Here is a 19,389-nt window from a genome sequence, read left to right as displayed (position 1 = left end):
TTATATAAAATAAATTTAAAACATTTTTTATAAGAAGAGAACAATAGCACCTGAATTTGTTTAAACTTTTTTTTATTAATAATTGATAAGTTTAGTTGTAACACAAATTTCAAACAGTTCTTCTTTCACTTTTTAAGTTTTTTATTTTATATTATAAATATACCACTATATATATATTGGCATTTCATGCATTGGCCCTAGGCGGTCACTAAGCCCGTCCTTGTTCAGGATCAACCCTGAAAAAAAGTCCTAGTCTTCGTCTTCATCTTCATATTGAAGATCATCCGACAAGGAACAGTACTGGTGGTGGTGGAAACAATTCAATTGAGAGTTAAGGTATCTCTAATCTTAGAATGAATAATTAAGTTTGTGATCTGCATGTTAACTTCTTGCATGCGTATATCTCTTAGAATGACAATTACATATCAATATCTATACTTGATTCCATGTGTTTATGCATCTTAGTGTGTTTTCTTGATTGCATGCATGTTGTGTGTTTTCTTGAGAATCTGATTTGCATGGAATTTCTTGTGTGTTTGTGAATGCTTATTGTTTATAATGTATATTTAGAAGTGCTGAATGAGACCCATAGCAGGTCCTATCATTTTATAGGCCGGAGCAAAATAAAAACAATGATCCTTAATTTACAATGCTCAATATGAGTCATTTACGTACGTGATGCACATTGCTGTGTGTACCGTGATTCACGGTATAATTTGCCAATAAGACCGCGCGGCGATTTGTATCCGCGGCTTGTAGATATTTCGATTTTAGGAGTTGTGGATTTTCGGATTCGGCCTTTCGGATATGGGCTGGGCTTTCAAAGCATTCCATGACACAACATGTTTTCGGTCCACCCAAGATATTGGCACAATAAACATGTGGCATGGCCTAATTTTCTTATAATGGGATGTTTGATTCTCCTTATAGATATATAATTTTATTTGCACACAGAAGTTGGTATATTGGCTTTCAAAGCATTCCATGACACAGCATGTTTCCGGTCCATGGTCGGTAGCCCAATAACAAAATAATACTAACCATTTACTCAACGCAAATTTTAGTGTGAACCGCGCATCAAAACGACGTGGATTAAGGATGAAACGGTCCACGCCATTCACTTTCAATTCAGATACACTGCAGTTACATTTTAACACAACTGCAGTTACATTTCAACACAACTGCAGTTTCGTTCGATATAACTGCAGTTTTATTTTATATTATACACTCAAATATGTGAACCTGTTATTTAGTTTCCTTTCAATACAACTACCGTTTCTTTTATAATACACTACAGTTTCCTTTTAACACAACTACAATATCATTTCGATATAACTATAGTTTCATTGAACAATATACACCCAAAAATGTGAAACTGTTATTCAGTATCAATTTATATACACTGCAGTTACATTTCAACACAACTACAGTTACATTTCGATATAACTACAGTTTCATTCGATAATATAAAAAACACAAATGTGAAACTGTTATTCAGTATCAGTTCATATATACTACAGTTACATTTCAGCACAACTTCAGTTACATTTCGATATAACCACAGTTTCATTCAATAATATAAAAACAAATGTGAGACAGTATCTTTTGAGATGAACTGTAGTATCAGTTACGGAGCTCCGTTACGACTTACGGCTGTCATTTTTATTACTTATTGAAACGACGTCGTTTTGTGATCATGGTCACAATGCATTGTGGACCGTGGTCCACCATATAACAACTGTTTGCTCAATGGGGTCTTTTGGATTAACATAAAATAATTTTTGGATTAACATAATAATAATAATAATAATAATAATAATAATAATAATAATAATAATAATAATAATAATAATAATAATCTGTGTCCGTGTGTATAAGGATTATATGTGTACAATCAGTAGCGGATCCATAAATTCTTTCCTGTGGGGGCGAAACACATGGTTGAAAAAATTGTTAGGCGCTCCTCATACGCTTATGCGGCAATTAATCAGTGCTTATGTATTTTTTATTTTATTTTTTATTTTTAAAGAAATTATTTAAATTTTTTAATTTTCTAAAGACTAATAATTATAAATTATTTAATATTTTAATAGTTAATACTAAAATATTAAAAATTGCACCCTAGATGGGATTTTTGCAACACTGACGAAACATTAAAACAAAAGAAATAGTCATAAATATTGTTGGATATATGCAAAAAATAAAACACATTATAACTTTATAAAAATATTCATAACAAAATATGAAACAAGATTAATTTGATAAAATAATTCAAATAGAAAACACATTATAAATTACATATATCATTATTAATTTTTAAAATATATATATATAAAGCATTAAAAAATCTGTTGAAATCAAAAGCAAAAAAACCTTCAAGATGCATTTAATATATATATATATATATATATATATATATATATAAAGCATTAAAGAATCTGTTGAAATATTAAAAAGCCAAAAACCCTTCAAGATGCTGTTAAATAAAAAGCGTGACATTTCATAGCGAAACAAAGCCTATACCAACTCATTCAATTGATCAATTGTGTACATTTATCTGTTTTCATATACTTATATCTAAAATTTGTACTATATATACATATATACATACAAGGATTATATATGGGGTGGGGGTGGGGTGAGTGGGGGCAGCTGCCCCATGCTGGATCTGCCACTGGGTACAATGCTTCTTGTACAAAATGTGAAATGATCTCATACGCCCATCTGGTATGATCAATAATGACTTTTTTTTTTAATTATTACAAATTGTTAGATGTGCACTAGACTTGAGAAGAATGCATGTAATAATACGAGTAACTAACAGTGTATTCAAGATCTAAGGGCTCATATTTGTTGCATTGATATGTTACCGTACAACAAACTTGAGTACACTATTACATATACTGAGTGCACAGTTAATTATCATTAGATTCACTCTCAAACTTTACCTAATACACATTTAAAATTTGTAATAATATTTATAAGATTGGGACCAAGTTTATTTCCTTATTTTTAGCCATTATTGCATGTCTAATCATTTCAGATGGACGGATGAGGTTATTCTTTGTTTTTTTTAACGAGAAGCCTTATTATTACTTGAGCCTGTTTATGTATGCTAGTGCACGACGGTGTAGACATAATAAAATTATTTGTGCGTAAAAGGTTAAAAAAAAACTAAAAAATATCAAAGATCTTGTGATCTAGTGGCACCTGGTTGCTCCCCACATGGGAGGGGTGATTTCGAGCCTGAGGCAATATTGACTCTTTGTGCTTCATTTGGTTGTAAAAGCAGCTATGAACAGATAATACATTGTAACATAGTGACAATACTAAATAAAAAATTAAAAATTAAGGTGACTATTCCTTTGTAGAGGAATTAACTCATTTCTATTATTGGAAAATAAAAATCCAAAACAAATAATAAAATAGATTTATTCTTATCGATGCTATTAAATTCTCAACCTATATAATGAAACAAACATGTGGTTATTTAATTAATGAATAGTATTATATAGAATTTGGTGGGAGACTTTTGTACCATATTATTGAATTTGATATCCATGATATGCAATTGAGACCTTTTATTATTATTATTATTATTATTATTATTATTATTATTATTATTATTATTATTATTATTATTATACAATTTCAGTTAAAACATAGTATTATATTTCAACTTTTCATTTCAATTATTACGGTAGACGAATGAGTGATTCTTAGCAGGAACCATATAAACAATATGATCGAATTCTCGGGACGAAGGAGTGATTCTTAGCACAAATCATATAAACAATATGATCGAATTTTACTGAGAAAATTTGAAAAAAGAGTCAATATCGTCGGTTGAAGCACAAAGAGTCGATATCACCTCCATTAAGATTTGATCTCATTACCTCCTATTTATGAAAATCAATACATACCACTTGACCACAAAATCATTGGCAACAAATTTATGATGTGTTTGGTTGACAGATTTAGCTATCAGGAATGGGTATCAAAGTCATTGTTATTGTTTGGCTGATAGGTTTTTAGAACACTATTATAGATTTTGATTATTACATTAATTGCAAAACCCATGTCCTAATAAAATAAGAGTTTCATTCCCTTTCCCAACTATTAATAATCATTTCCATTCTACCATACTACCAAACATGGAAAATACTTTCACCAAAATCCATTACATTACCAAGTATTTTATACCCATTTCAATTTCAATTCCCATAATGTGCGAACTAAACACACCTTTATTATACTTAAACTCATTATAGTTGTTAATTATTTAATTCCAATTACAATTCCGAATCCTATGTTTCACCCAAACACCCCTTAATATTAATAATATTACTCTGCATTATACTTATGAGGAAATTAAAGTAGGTGAGTGTATAATTGATGGGAAGGTAGTAGATGATTAGGTGGGGAAGGTCAAGATTGGAATAATTGTAAGCATGATTGGGTCCCCATCGGAAACTTCGTCCCACGTTCTTAGACTCTCATACACAAAACGTGGTCGTATACTTGTATCAATTTCGAAAAAACTAGATGAAATTTAATTTGTGTACTTTCTTTTTGAGTTTGATTTACTTTATTATAGTGTAGTATCTGTTCATAACTACTTTTTCAATCGTTTTCACTGAGGTTCGAACTCATTTCCTTTCACATAAAAATACAACAGGTGCTATTAGACCATAAGGCCGGTCTTTGGCTTAATTTTTGTACTTAAATGACTTTGAATTTAATTTTTACGAATTCTTTCTTTTTTTTTATTATTATTAAAATGTGATTGTATAATTTTGGAAGTACTAGTTAAGTTGATGAAATAAGATTCTAGTACTTTAGTGATTACAGGTGATAATACCTCCAAGTAGGGTACCCAACCTGGAGAGCCCCTGGTATTTAGAGCTCGCCGACCGACTTTCTTTTCCAATAGAAAGGACGGATACAAATGTTCGAGCAACTCACTTGATGTAGGCAGTCTGTTCGTGGTGTCCGACTGGGTGTGGCATGATATCTTCTATTTTATACAATAATTCACCCCTTATTTTAATTGTATTTCCCTTATCCTAGTGAAATTGGGAATTGTTTGTGTGTTATATTGTCCAAGTGTTGAATTATCTACAAGGAACAACAAAGGAGGAATTTTGAAGCATTTTGGACAAGTTCTGGAAGAACAGGGAATTACAAGGAAGAAAGGAAACAAGAATACAAATGGAAAAAGAATTAGAAGTTGCCTAATGGGCCAAGGCCCATATATCTCCTATATATTCTATCTATTCTCTACAATTGCAGGAGGTTCCCTTACATAGTTCTGAACCCTAGCTAGTTTTAGTTTATTCTCTTTATATTTTCCTAGCATAGTTTAGATTAGTTTTACAATTAGATTATTTACTTTCAAGCTTGCAATGTTTACTTTCAAGCTTGGAATCTTGGATTGAAGTTGGATTTGTTCTTTATCAGTTAAGTTTCTCTTCCCTTTATATTTCTTGCAATGTTTATGGTTATTAATTATTGCTTTGTTTTGTTTACTCCCATCATGCGGGAGTAGTTCGTTTATGGGTTTGGATTAGGGATCCATTGTTAATCTTGATGTTCAATTGGTAATTAATTGCATAAAGGGATTGAATCTTTTACCTAGGGTTTATGTTGATTTGGGGATTTCTTTGCACTAGTTATTGGTTTGTGGCCAGAATTAATTGCTAGTCTGGGAGAGGGATTCATTACAACGACAGTTGGATGGAGACCTCGAGCCTTACCAATTTCAACCTAATTTTCCTGCTATGAAAGTAGAGGTAATTTGGGGGGCTTACAATGCTTAGGTGCTTAAGGTTACGATTGATGCATCACGACAGTGGGGCAATTTTAGCCTAATTCTCTTATTGATTACGAAAGTAGCTGAGTAGAATTCTTTTGTGCATTGCCCATATATCCCTTGGTTAATTATTCTTTCCCTAATCCTGAGTTTGTTAGAACATCAAGGTTACAATCCCCCTAATCTGGCCCATACCTTTATCATACAGTTTACACCTTAATCAATTGCTTTCTTTAACATCATTCAGTCTTTGTTGCTTAGATTCTATTAATTCACATACTCTAGTGCCTGGTAATTCACACAATTACGTGCCATAGCCCCAATCCTCAGCGGAACAACATTACACCTTTTACACTCATCATTTGTGCTCATCATGGCACTCAGAGGCGGTGAGTGGAAGATTTGTGGGAATTTTGGCGAATTTGGTAGGATTCTTTCCTAATTCATATTAGGCAGTATTTATGGCGGCTTGGACAGTTTAAAGCTTTCCTAGAGTTGGATTTGTTAATTTCTTCATTATTTCCTTCTCAAAGCTCATTAATCGTGTGTAAATACCCCTGGGATCACATTGTAAGGTGTTCTGATTTTAATGCAAGTGCAATTACTCTGTTCAATTGTTCTTGTGGTTTTACTTTATTATTTCTCTAGTTTTACAGTAGTGTTGGCTCGCCGAACGGTTGTCTCGTGACCTAAAATCAACAACGAATTTAATTTTTACCAACATTCTCTTGATTAAGTTCATTGTACGAGTTTGATTCTTTCTTGGTCAAGCCTGTTGTACAGAAATAATATTATTTATTTGTTGCAATTATATCTTTGTATCTCAACTAAAAATTTTAAAAATATTTTATTAACTATCATTTGCTTATTACAATTAACCTTTTATTAAAATTTATATCATTCATATTTTAATGAAGATAATTAACATGTAATTTCATTATTAGTTGTATAATTTTTCATTTTAATGAAGATGATTAACATGTAATCTCAAGTGGTAGACCACATGACCTTACCTGTTTGGTTGCAATTTCACCGAATTACAATTTCCCCCATTTGGCTGAATTGCAATTCATGGGTATAGCCCATAAATTACAATTAATTGCTTCATGGAAAGGAATAAAGGGATGAAATGACAAATATGTCTTTAGTTATTATTATTATTATTACACAAAAAGCATTTTAGTCTTTATACTTCTTATTTTCTTTTCATTCTCAATAATTCTTTTTCTTTACCAAACAATATAATTTAAATTCCACAATTCATTTTCACTCAAATTCCTTCATTCTAACCAAACGCCTGTTAACTCAGTACTCTAGTGACAATATGGTTCAACTCCTACTAACACATCTTGAAGTGAAGACACTCAAGTTAGAGTTTGGAGTCTTCAAAAGTATAGAGATTAAATCTTTCATACACAGAATCAACGACAAAAATTTACTGTGTGTAGCCGTCACAATACTTCTATGTTTAATTTATGGTTAATAATATTTCCATGGAAGTGATGAAAGGATGAAAATTGAAGGAGTCGATACATTGCGTCTTGTCAACAACAATTAATTTCGTACTTGCGTCGTCATAATTGCTGCATGCCGTAAATCATGACATCATATATTCATATGTCACCAAACAAAAGAAAACCAGCTTAAATGTGTTGTACATGCAAGCGTGTGTACTACACTACTACTTAACTTTAATGAATTACTTTATGTAGTAAGCTCTCTTTTCAAAAAGAAAACTGTAATTTAATTTGACATTTTCACTCCAATATATACATGAAAAATTACATTTCTATCATTTAGTTATACTCGTAGTACAAATTCAGTCCCTAAATTACATACGTGACAATCTTTAGCCCCAAAGTTAAGTATAGAGTAAAATTTTCACTTTATTAAGTGACAAATTGGTGATAGAAATAGTTTCTAAGGATTAAAATCGTCACTTCATGCATAATTTAGGGATTAAAAGATGGTCACACATATAATTCAGCGACTAAATTTGTACCACAAGACGAGTATAACTGAAGGATAAAAAATGCAATTTTCTGATATATATACACACAAAGGTATACTTGAGCATATCTAACAGATCTTATGCAATATGAAAAAAAATACAATGATGTTATAGTTTTTTTTTTTTTTTTATAACTTTAAAGTGTAAATACTATATATAGGCTATGCTTGGCAAACCTAGCTGAAAAGGTAGCTGAAAGCTGAAAAGTAATTGAAAACTGAAAAGCTATATACACTCGAAGCTGAAATCTAAAGAGCTGTTAAGCTAGCTGTTATGCTTAAAAGTGTTTGGTAAAATTAACTTTTTGATAAGCTGATAAATGTAAAAAGACTAAAAAGGACATTTTCATACAATTTAAATAGTTTTAAATTTAAATAGGTTTGTTTATATATTAGAATATAAAATAGTGAAATCAATATATATATATATATATATATATATATATATATATATATATATTTTAATAAAATATAAAGTAAGAACATATATTTGAAAACATATAAAGTAAAACAAAATGTTTATAATTCGTAAGATTAGTTCATACAAAAATGAACGTTCAAACACAAATGTCAAATTGAAATTACAACCAAACATATTGAAGAGAGAAAGTCAAAAAGGTTTTAATTGGAAAGGGTAAACGATGTTATTTCTTTAAAATAATAAGGTTAAAGATGGAAAAAAAGTTAGGAAGCTACTAGCTTATTTTGAAACGCTACCTTAGATAGCGTTCAAAAATAAGCTCTTATTTTAAGCTACTAGCTTATTTTAGGAATATTACCAAACAGAGATTATAGCTTATTAGTAGCTTAAAATAAGCTATAAGCTCCTAAATAAGCTCTGCCAAACAGAGCCCTGGTGTGCTTGTTAATAGTATAGAGTACATTTCTAGATAAGCTCTAAAGTCTTAAAAAAAACTAAACCATAAACCTAAATTATAAATATTAGATCGACCTAATAAGCAGTAAAAAGTGAACTTATAAACCAAACTAGAAAGTGAAATACTAAACGAAACCAAAAAATGTTGGAAAGTGAACTTATAGTGTTGGGAAGTTCACTTTTAATGTTAGAGAAAATTATCAATATAAATTTACAAGATCATCGTGAGCTTTGAGGATTTATGGTATTCACTATTCATTTTCGAGTAGTAAATTTAAATTCATGTTTTATCCTCTGATCTCATCTTTATGATATGTTTACAAAAAATGAGTACAAATATTTTGTGTCAATGGTAATTATGATTTAACTTAAAATTTTAAAAGATTTGTAAAACTATACAATGATTAAAATATTTGGTGTAACTATTAATAGGATTCCAAACGGAACCAAACTCGAAATTTGGATATATACTTACTTTTAGAATATAATTAACACAGAGTAATAATGTTCAGTCATTTAACATGAAGTTTCGTGCAATGCAGGTACCCAACCTAGCCTTCGTGACAAAATATATTTAAATCTTCTCATCAAAGTACCAACTGTTACTGCAAATTGGTGATAGACCATGGAGATTTAAAAAAAAAAAATGAATTCAATTATTGAAGTGGTACATGGTACAACATTTTAGTGGAGGTCTTAAATATGGCACGGAGTACTTAATTTTGGTAATCATAGTGGGGTCCCAAAGTTATCCCATGGTCCAATACTCCAAATTATGTTGGCAAGTACTACTTTAGAGTCTAGCCCTAATAACTAGGCTTTAAATTTGACAAGAAATGTTGATTGTAAGTAGACAAAGAGGTAAGGAGTCCTTTGATTAAGAGCAACCACAAAGTTATTTTTTTAAAATTTTTATTTTATTTTATTTTATTTTACAATATTTAAGGAAAACATGGCTTATGTGGGAGGGAGAGTGAAGAGATAGAAAAGTTGGATTCTTCATGCAAGAGTAGCTTTTTGTAAGGCCTGTTAGGAGAGAGAAAAGAGAAAGTAGAGGGGCATAGCTAGGCGTGCAGCTGGTGCATATATATATATATATATAGGATCGCGTTCAAATGCGTACTGGCCGCTCAGGAGAGAAATGCAGACGAATCACAGCGCGCCACATGTCCGGAATGTAGTTGCACCTAACGTTATAACTAGGTGCACGTCATGTTATAATTAGGTGCACATAGGTGCACCCAAGTGCATAAATGTTAACAAGGTAAATTACTTGCACCTGCATGTGAAAATAAGTGCACACGTGCAAGTAAAATGTATTACAAGTGCAAGTAACTTGTACAATGAGCATCAATACTAAGTGCACTAATGTTATAACTAGGTGCACCTAATGCTATAACTAGGTGCACATAGATTGCAACCAGGTGCATGAATGTTAACAAAGTAAATTACTTGCACAAGTGCAAGTAAAAAGTATTGCAAATGCAAGTAAAATGTATTACAGGTGCAAGTGAATTGTACAGTGAGCATCAATACTAAGTGCACCTAATGTTATAACTAGGTGCAACCTATGTTATAACTAGGTGCACTTAGGTTGCACCCAGGTGCATAAATATTAACCAGGTAAATTACTTGCATTTGTAAGTGAAAGTATTTGCGAAAATAGGTGCATGAATATTAATAAGGTAAATTACTTGCACTTGTAAGTGAAAATAGGTGCGGAAATAGGTGCACTTGTAAGTGAAACTAGGTGCACCAAAGTTCCAGTTATTTATAAAAATGCCACTGCGTCATTTTTTTAAAATTGAATATGATTCGTTGATTTGGACACGCGGACGGCTGTGAAGCGTTCTCATTTCTTACCTGGGCGGCAGTTCTATATATATATTCACGTGCTTTTTAATCTTCTTTTTTTTTTTTTCCTTTTTCCTTCTCTCTCCCTCATTTCTCTCTTAATTAGCACCTCAAAAATTTAAAAAAAAAAAAAATCAAACTATTTAGGATGCTCTTAGATTGTGCTAGGTAGAGGGGAAAGTTCAAACGTCTTAAGGAATTTAAAATGTGGAAAAATTATTCCCATATTTAGTGTAATTCTTGAGGCAAGAAAGTTAGAAATAATTGGGAATCACATCCCATGATATCATGGAAAGTAAATCCCACCTAGGGGTGAGAGTCTTTTTCCAGAGTGACTGGGAATTTGCCAACTTTATTCAATTTGTCTCTCCCACCATTAGACATTGTTTATCAAAGAAATTTATATCCATGTATATCTTCTTGTTGTTTAATTTATGTATACAGTTCGTGTTTACATTCCTTTATATATATATAAGGGATTAGGTGCGAAGCTTCTCCCGATAAAATGTGCGGATTAATCATAGCCTTTGGTCTTGTCAAAATCAACAGCCCAGCATGAAGAACAATTAAAAATACACCATGACATTATGGTCATTTTGCGTAAGGTCACAGCTTAAGGTGCGTAAGTTTAAAGCTTAAAGTGCGCAAGTTTATAGTGTTAGGTGTCTAAGTTTAAAGTTTAAGGTGCGTAAGTTTATTGCTTAAGGTGCGTCACTTTAATTCTAGTTTAAGGTGCATATGTTTAAAGCTTAAGGTGCATTATTTTTCAGCTCTGTAAGTTTATAGATTTAGGTGTCTAAGTTTAAAACTTAAGGTGCTTAAATTAAAGCTTAAGGTGTGTGAGTTTATAACTTAAAGTGCGTAAGTTTATAGTTTAAGGCGTGCATTATTAAAGTTTAAGGTGTGTCACTTTCTAGTTTATGGTGCATTAATTTAACTCTTAAGGTGTGTATGTTTAAAGCTTAAGGTGCATATATAAGTTCGAAACTTAAGGCGTGTAAGTTCGAGACACTTGATCATTTTTATTCATGTTGTCCGGAAGCGTGTTTTTTTTCTTTAAATTCTCTTTCAATTTGTGTCGTTGATCTAGATTAGATCAACGTCTTAGATCTCACCCCATTTTTCACCTGGGGAAGCTTCGCATACATCCTTTATATATATATATATATATATATATATATATATATATATATATATATATATAAGTACTGAATATATTCATTTAATTTGTATTCTCTCTGTCTCATTTTATCTGTCTTACTTACTATTCATTGGTCAAACTAACTCTTTATTCTTTGTTTATTTTCTTTAGTATTTTTTACTTATTTTTAAATTTGATTTTTTTGTGTCTAATAGTACTTTTAGTGTAGTTTTTAAATATATAAATTTTGTATATACTAATACTAAACTTAATATTATGAAAAATTGAATTAAAAATGACTTCAGTCAAACTTGGTTAACTGAACTAGACACTGCACATAAAATGGGACGGAGGGAGTATATATTGGATTAGTGTACAGTATGTGAATATTCTTCTTGCATACTGGAATGTAATGACATATGGTTTATCAATTTACAATCAATTTAGTAACTCTGAATTATTTGTTATGTTTTTTTAATGTTTGTGTATAATAAGTATATATTAGAGATTCTAAAGAAATTTCTCAAAAAGTTTAAATGAACCAAACATGTTAATAAAATTTTAATGCAATTTAAATATTATGTTATCAGGATAACATAAAATATGTTAATTAATTTTTCTTGTAAAGTTATTAGCCTCAAATATATTTCTTGAAAATATTTTTTTTTATAATTTAATTGATAGGAAATTAGGAAACCATGTCTTAGTGCAAAGTTTCATAGCATTATAAATATAATAGGGGCACCCTTCCGTCCCCGAAATTCGAGATGACATGTTTTAAAGGTTTAGAGAAGTTTTTAATGAAAATTGCTGAGATAAGATAAACACTCTATTTTTATTTTATATTCTTTTATTGATTTGATCGTGAATGTCAATTCTTGATGAATTGACAAATTTGTTTACAGAAGTAATATAGTTTTAGAGAATTAGTTTAATTTATGATAGTATAACGATTTATAAATTGACAATAATGTTCTAAATTCGAATAATAAAAGCCATCTATTAAATAATAAGTTAGCTGAATAAATTAAACTTTTCAAATATTAAGTACTACTACATGTCTACATATGGGAATTCAAGAAGGAATTGAAAAAGCAAAGCTATATATGTGACTCCATTTTGTATGCAATAATATATATATATATAGAGCATGGCTCCCGTTAAAGTTTGTGTGAACGTGAGAGTTAATTTCATCTGTCCATTTAAGATGATTAAGAATGGGTAATTATTAAGAAACAAATGAAAAAAATTGCAATGAAAATTCTATAATTGCGAATTGCGATGACACATTTGAAAACACTTGATACACATGAGTACACTGTTATAAATCATACGCTATTAGTTACCATCAAAGGCACTATTAAGTGTTTTCAAATACACCATCGTAAATGCAGAATTATTATAATTTTTTCTTAATTTTCAACCCTGGTCATCTTTATTCAACGAATGAGATTATTAATTTACACCTTCTCACAAATTTACAAGTTCTCATTTGATTAATATAATATATATAACTTTAATTTGATCCCTTTAATCTTGTTAGGTTGCAGCGGACATGCAACTAGCTCATCCAGCTTGTCCCCATTTTTTTATTTTTTATTTTGGTGCAGAACTTATTATTCAGTTTAAATAGAATTGGAACCTCGTATACTTACTATACGTAGACGACCTCTCTGCTTGCTTGTTAATAGCTCTATCTAGTCTACCAATATGTTTCACTACAAGTAGTTATCGTTCTTTTTACAATTGTTTTTTTAGAATAACGTATCTGAGATTATATATTAACTCAACATATTATAAATTTCTATAGTAATGAGTACTTAAAGCTTCATATGACTATTAAAAATTTAAATAATAGTTTTGTGTTGTGGTGTAAAATATTATTTAAATTGGTAAAAATGTTTTTTTTTTTTGAAAAGGATTGGTAAAAATGTTATTAATTGTTGATCAATAATGTTGGTTATTCGGTCTTTTATTGAGAAGAGTTAATCTAGCTTCTTTGTTGATGGATTCTTCTCGAATAGATTTGGGTAGGTTTTAATATCTTATATTTCCATTCTCCTAGTGAAGGTCTACTGGTAAGATCTTCTTGGTTCCGGTGAGGTAAGCAAGGAGCTGAGTAAAATGGAGTAAAAAGTAAAGTACGGTAAAATCAGCATAGAACAAGAATCAAACCTTTCTTAATTAAGCTTAGCTTGGTGCATTAATTTCATGAGCCGTGATGATTTCATTATGTTTTACCAACCAAAATGTAATTAAGAATACAAGACATATTGATTGAATCTAAACTATATTAAAGCAGTCATCATTATTGTACTCAAGAAGATTGCGACACTTCAATTCATATAGGATAATCTTAGGGCTTTAGGCTTTACTCCTACCTCCTTATCTTTCATGCCAAAGAGAAAGCAATTTCACTATCTTGGAAAAAATGAAAATTCTTAATTCCCTATTATAGAAGAAGAAGCCAAGTAGCTCGTAGTTCAATAACATCTCTGTAGCTTTGCAAATGGGAGGTCACAAGTTTGAACCCCAATGAGAGTATTGACTCTTTGTACTTCATTAAGATGAGAAAAGTATGTATGGACAGATGCTACATACACTGTAATAGACTCAATAGTACTAGAAAAAAGGGAGAAGAATAATCTGCCAATGTAACATTCAGTGTATCAGCATAAATAGTAATTAAATTGTGGGGGGCGGGGGAGGGGGGTTGTTTCATTATCATAGGATAGGAAGTTGATTGTGATGTTTTTGGTATTTATATTTTCAGTTATTATCTAAAAAACACAATAAGTCTCAATCAAGATTATATCCTTGATTTATGTCCCTCCTTTTATATGTTAATAAATGTATACATTTTGCTTTAAATGTTGTACACTTCAATGTTATTAGACAAAAATGTTCTACTACATTCTTGTTATACAAAACTACCCTTACACCGTTATAACACCGTTAATTTTAACTCCATCATTATTACCATACACCTATATCTATCATATCTTTTTCCTATTCTTTAATCTTTAATTATCATTTTATTAAAATCATTATATAATTAATTTAATGGTTGATTATATTTTAATTAAATTTCTATTAATGGTAAATCATATATATATGTGTGTATAAAATACATATATTATTTGTGTATATATAATTCAAATTATAAATTTTAATTATTTGTATTTATTAATGTTTTAATATTGGGCATGAGTTTTCGCGCATCGCGCGTACAAAATACTAGTTATTATTATTATAACTATTACTATTCCTATTATTGAAGATTTCATTTTTAATCATTGAGTTATAGATAAGGCAATTCAAGAATTCAAGTGTAGCTTTTGTTCTTAAGTAATATAGTGTTGTAATTAGGTGTAGATTCAAGGCGGGCAATGGGGGCAGTTGCCACCATCACCCCCATTATATGTGTGTGTATATACGCTTTAGTATACATAAATAATATAATGTATTATTATATAGAGAAGTCATTGAAGGTTGAACTAGTTTAGTTGGTTACTAGTGAAATTTATTACAAAAGGTCTAAGGATCAAATCAGACTGAGTTAGCTAAATTTCCGTGGACCATGGCCCACAATGCACCATGGGTCATGGTTGATACTGCAGTTGCGCGGAACAGAGGCCGTTTTATTCGTCTAAAAGTGTAGTTGTTGATAGTGAATATACTCCAGGACCCGGTCGGGAGGCCGCTGTGAGGTCGTCTGTCACGGGCTGAACAGTACCCCGATGGGCCCACCACNGGTCGGGAGGCCGCTGTGAGGTCGTCTGTCACGGGCTGAACAGTACCCCGATGGGCCCACCACGCGGCGTGCCAATGACTGCCACGTACTCCTTCCGCNCGATGGGCCCACCACGCGGCGTGCCAATGACTGCCACGTACTCCTTCCGCGGGCGCATGCGCGCCACGTTCCCGCCATGCCATGTCGGAGGTCCAGTAATCGCGCTTTTCTCCCTTATAAATAGCGCTCCAGGACCCGGTCGGGAGGCCGCTGTGAGGTCGTCATAAATAGCGCTCCAGGACCCGGTCGGTTGGTCGGGAGGCCGCTGTGAGGTCGTCTGTCACGGGCTGAACAGTACCCCGATGGGCCCACCACTGCCACGTACTCCTTCCGCGGGCGCATGCGCGCCACGTTCCCGCCATGCCATGTCGGAGGTCCGGTAATCGCGCTTTTCTCCCTTATAAATAGCGCATTTATGAGGAGAGAGAGGATCTTTTGGCTGTTTCTAGACTAAGACTTAGAGAGAGCTCGGACAGTAGGGAAGCCCACTGCCGACCTGTCGAGCCCTTGGAGCCCTTACTAGACTTGTAACCGGGTTTGGATCCTTGAGGCAATAAGAGATCGTATTTTTCAATTTTACTTGGTTTTCGTATTTAGTAGTATCAGTTGTATTGAACGGATGACCAAAAAATTGAGAAAGAATAAGTTATATATTATTTTGATTTATAGAAAAATTTATATCCAAAATTGAAGTCATGTAGTACTGAATAATAAGTTACAGCTAACTATATAATATATATATAACAAGACTTTTTATTCGACTCTGATTAGAATCATGATATAAATATGAATTTTATTAGATGTAGGCTGCTAACTCCTAGGCTAACTCCTAGGCTGTTTCTTTGTCTTTGTCTTTTTTTTTTTTTCTTGAATGCGTATCATTGGTCGTGGTCACATTTAATTTCGTATGGTGCGTGCTTCGTAGTGTGCAATAGCTGTAAAGAGTTTTGAAGTACCATGTCTCACATCTTACGGAAATAGAAAAACTTAATCCCATTTATGGCTTTTCTACTTTTGGGCTGAAACGATTTTCATTAATTATTTACAAGCAAAACTAGGGGTGTATTCCATCAAAATTTTTATAGACTTTCAAGCAGTTTTAAATTTTCAAAAAAAAAAATTTCATCAACTTTTTACAAGTTTATAAACATTTATAAACATTTACAAACTTTTTTATATTAAATATTTACAAAAGTCATTAAAAACTCTAAATTGGATACCTCTTCCAAACATTATTGCATAACTTCAATTCTATTAATACATTATTTAGTAATTAGCTAGGCACTGAAAACTTTAATTAGATGATGTGGAACTTATAGAATGAAGAGTAAAAGAAGACAACAAAAGTCATCTGCAACATCAGCTTCCAGAAAATGAACCAAACACATTACACAAGACAATTTTTCAAAATACAATCAAACCTTGAAAAAGAAACTGTTTTCTGAAAAATAACTCATTTTTCAAAAAATATTTTCTAAAAATCATTTTCTTAATTTTCATACACACCCTTATATCATAATAAACCTTTTCTCGTAATGCTCACTATTCACTGTTCAAATCTCTTCATTGTAGTAATCCGTGTGTGCGCATGCATGTGTGAAAGGGTTGGGCAGTAAGGCACTAAGGAGAAATCAAATACAAAGCACTTCACACAAGCATACTGACGTTATAATAATTTTATGACAATAGAAAGGCCCCATAAAAATTAAAAAGAAATATTAATAGCTTCGTGTTCAAAACGATTACGAACCCACAACATTTCCGGAGAGACATTGATAAGGAAACCCTACCAGCTTCTAAGGACTAAGATCATATTAATTTAGATAGAAACATATATATTGATATAGGCCATGTTTGATAAAATAGTTAGCCTATCTGTCAATTTTAATTTATTTGACCACTATTAACTATTTGACATGATTAAAAAATCAATATAAGTGTTTAGTTAATCAACTTTTTGTAACTCCAAAATGTTAAAATTCAAAAAGTTGTTTTATTAGTTTTTTGAAAGAAAAAAATTATACCAAACAACTATCAGCTAATTTAACAAACACATTTCTACAATCAACTAATTTTATCAACTATTTATACCTTCTAACCCAATCAGCTAACAACCATTTAACAAACATAGCTATAATCTGCTGCGCCTAGCAGCAATAATTTGTTGTTCGCAACAATAAATGTTGTTGTGAACAGTAGTAAAGTCTAGTTGTTATTTGCAACAATAATAAACTTTTTGTTATTAGCCCCATATGTTCTCAAGTAAGTATAATTACGTTTTAAATAAAAGTACTTATATATAATATACTTCTATATATTATATATATTATATTCACTTAAAACTAATAAATTACTTATTTGTAGTGGGCATTGGATGTTGATGGCAATTTGTCATCTATTATATGAGATTTATTGGTTTGATTCAATTTGTCACAGACCACGTGAAAACATTAAAGAGATAATGGAAACGTATGTAAATTTATAAATAATTAATATTTATTATTAATATAGTGATGTCAAGTATTTACATATATTTTATGTCTTATATTAATAGAAGTGTCACTGCAACAAGCTAAGCATGTTGAGTGGAAGGAAACCAAGTCGTTCACGAAAATAGATTACATGTTCGGTAAGTACTTCATATACTTTGTAAAGCAAGCATATTGTTTTTTATTAATAAAATTTCTTAATTGTATTGTAATTCAAATGTAGTGTGCTAAACAAAGAGGTACTACCAAATGTGGCTATTATGTAATGAAATTCATGTTCGAAATTGTTTCCAACAACCTATACAAAGGAATGGTTCAAGCAAGTAATTTAATAAAATATCTTTCTCCTTCTAATTTTAAAAAATACTAGTTTATTTATTATTTATCTCTTTTGAACTTTGTAGACTTTGGAGAAACAAGGAAGCTAGATTGCCCTACACTCAACAAGAGATTGATGAAATTAGAGACACATGGCCTAAGATCCTTCTTGATGAATATGTTACTAAAATGCTTCGTTATTAGTTTCAAAATAGTTTATGTTTATTACATTGATGTTTATTAGTTTGATGAATTGTGTCATTGATTAGTTGAAAATTAGTTTATGGTTATTAGATTGATGTTTATTAGTTTGATGAATTGATGTTTATTAGCTTGATGGTTATTAGTTTGATGGATATGAATTGATGTTGATGTTTATTGGTTGGAAATCGTAAAATTTTAATAATATATATATACACGACGTCGATTTTTAGTAATAAACCTACGTCGTATATTTTTTAAAAAATATTTATTTTTTTAAAAAAATTGATAAGACGTCGGTTCTTAGCTATGAACCAACATCGTATCTATTTATTTAAAAAAAAAAAAAAGATACGACGTCGTAGCTCTTATACGACGTCGGTACGCTAACCGACGTCGTTTCTTTAATATACTATGTTTGGAAGAACGACGTTGAAAGAAAACCAACGTTAAAAGTGTCGAAAACCGACGTTAATTAAAAGTCTTATTTGTAGTTCTGTGTGTGTGTTAGAGAGAGAGAGCGCGCGTTAAATCTATTTTTGGTCTTAAATTTATAGTTGGTAGTTCATTTTTAGTCTTCTTTTATTAGAACATCCACATTTAGTCGTAGTATTATTGTGGCATGACCATTATTAGTCATTTATTAACAAAATAATTTTAATGCCTTTAAATACAACTGCATTTCGGTCTTCAATTACGATTTTTTTTAAATAAACATAAAAATATAGTAGGGTCAACTCACTTTGTATAAAAATTATCAAAATGTCTCTGTATTTAATGAGATTTCAACGATTTTGTTGACAACGGACCAAAAATGGTCATGTCACAATAATACTAGGACCAAATTAAATATGAATGTTTTGATAAAAAAAGGGACTAAAAGTGGATTGCCAC

Source organism: Ipomoea triloba, chromosome 12 (assembly GCF_003576645.1).
Source record: "Ipomoea triloba cultivar NCNSP0323 chromosome 12, ASM357664v1".
Lineage (NCBI taxonomy): Eukaryota > Viridiplantae > Streptophyta > Magnoliopsida > Solanales > Convolvulaceae > Ipomoea > Ipomoea triloba.
The sequence above is the reverse complement of the archived record's forward strand: the minus strand, read 5'-3'. Positions refer to the sequence as shown.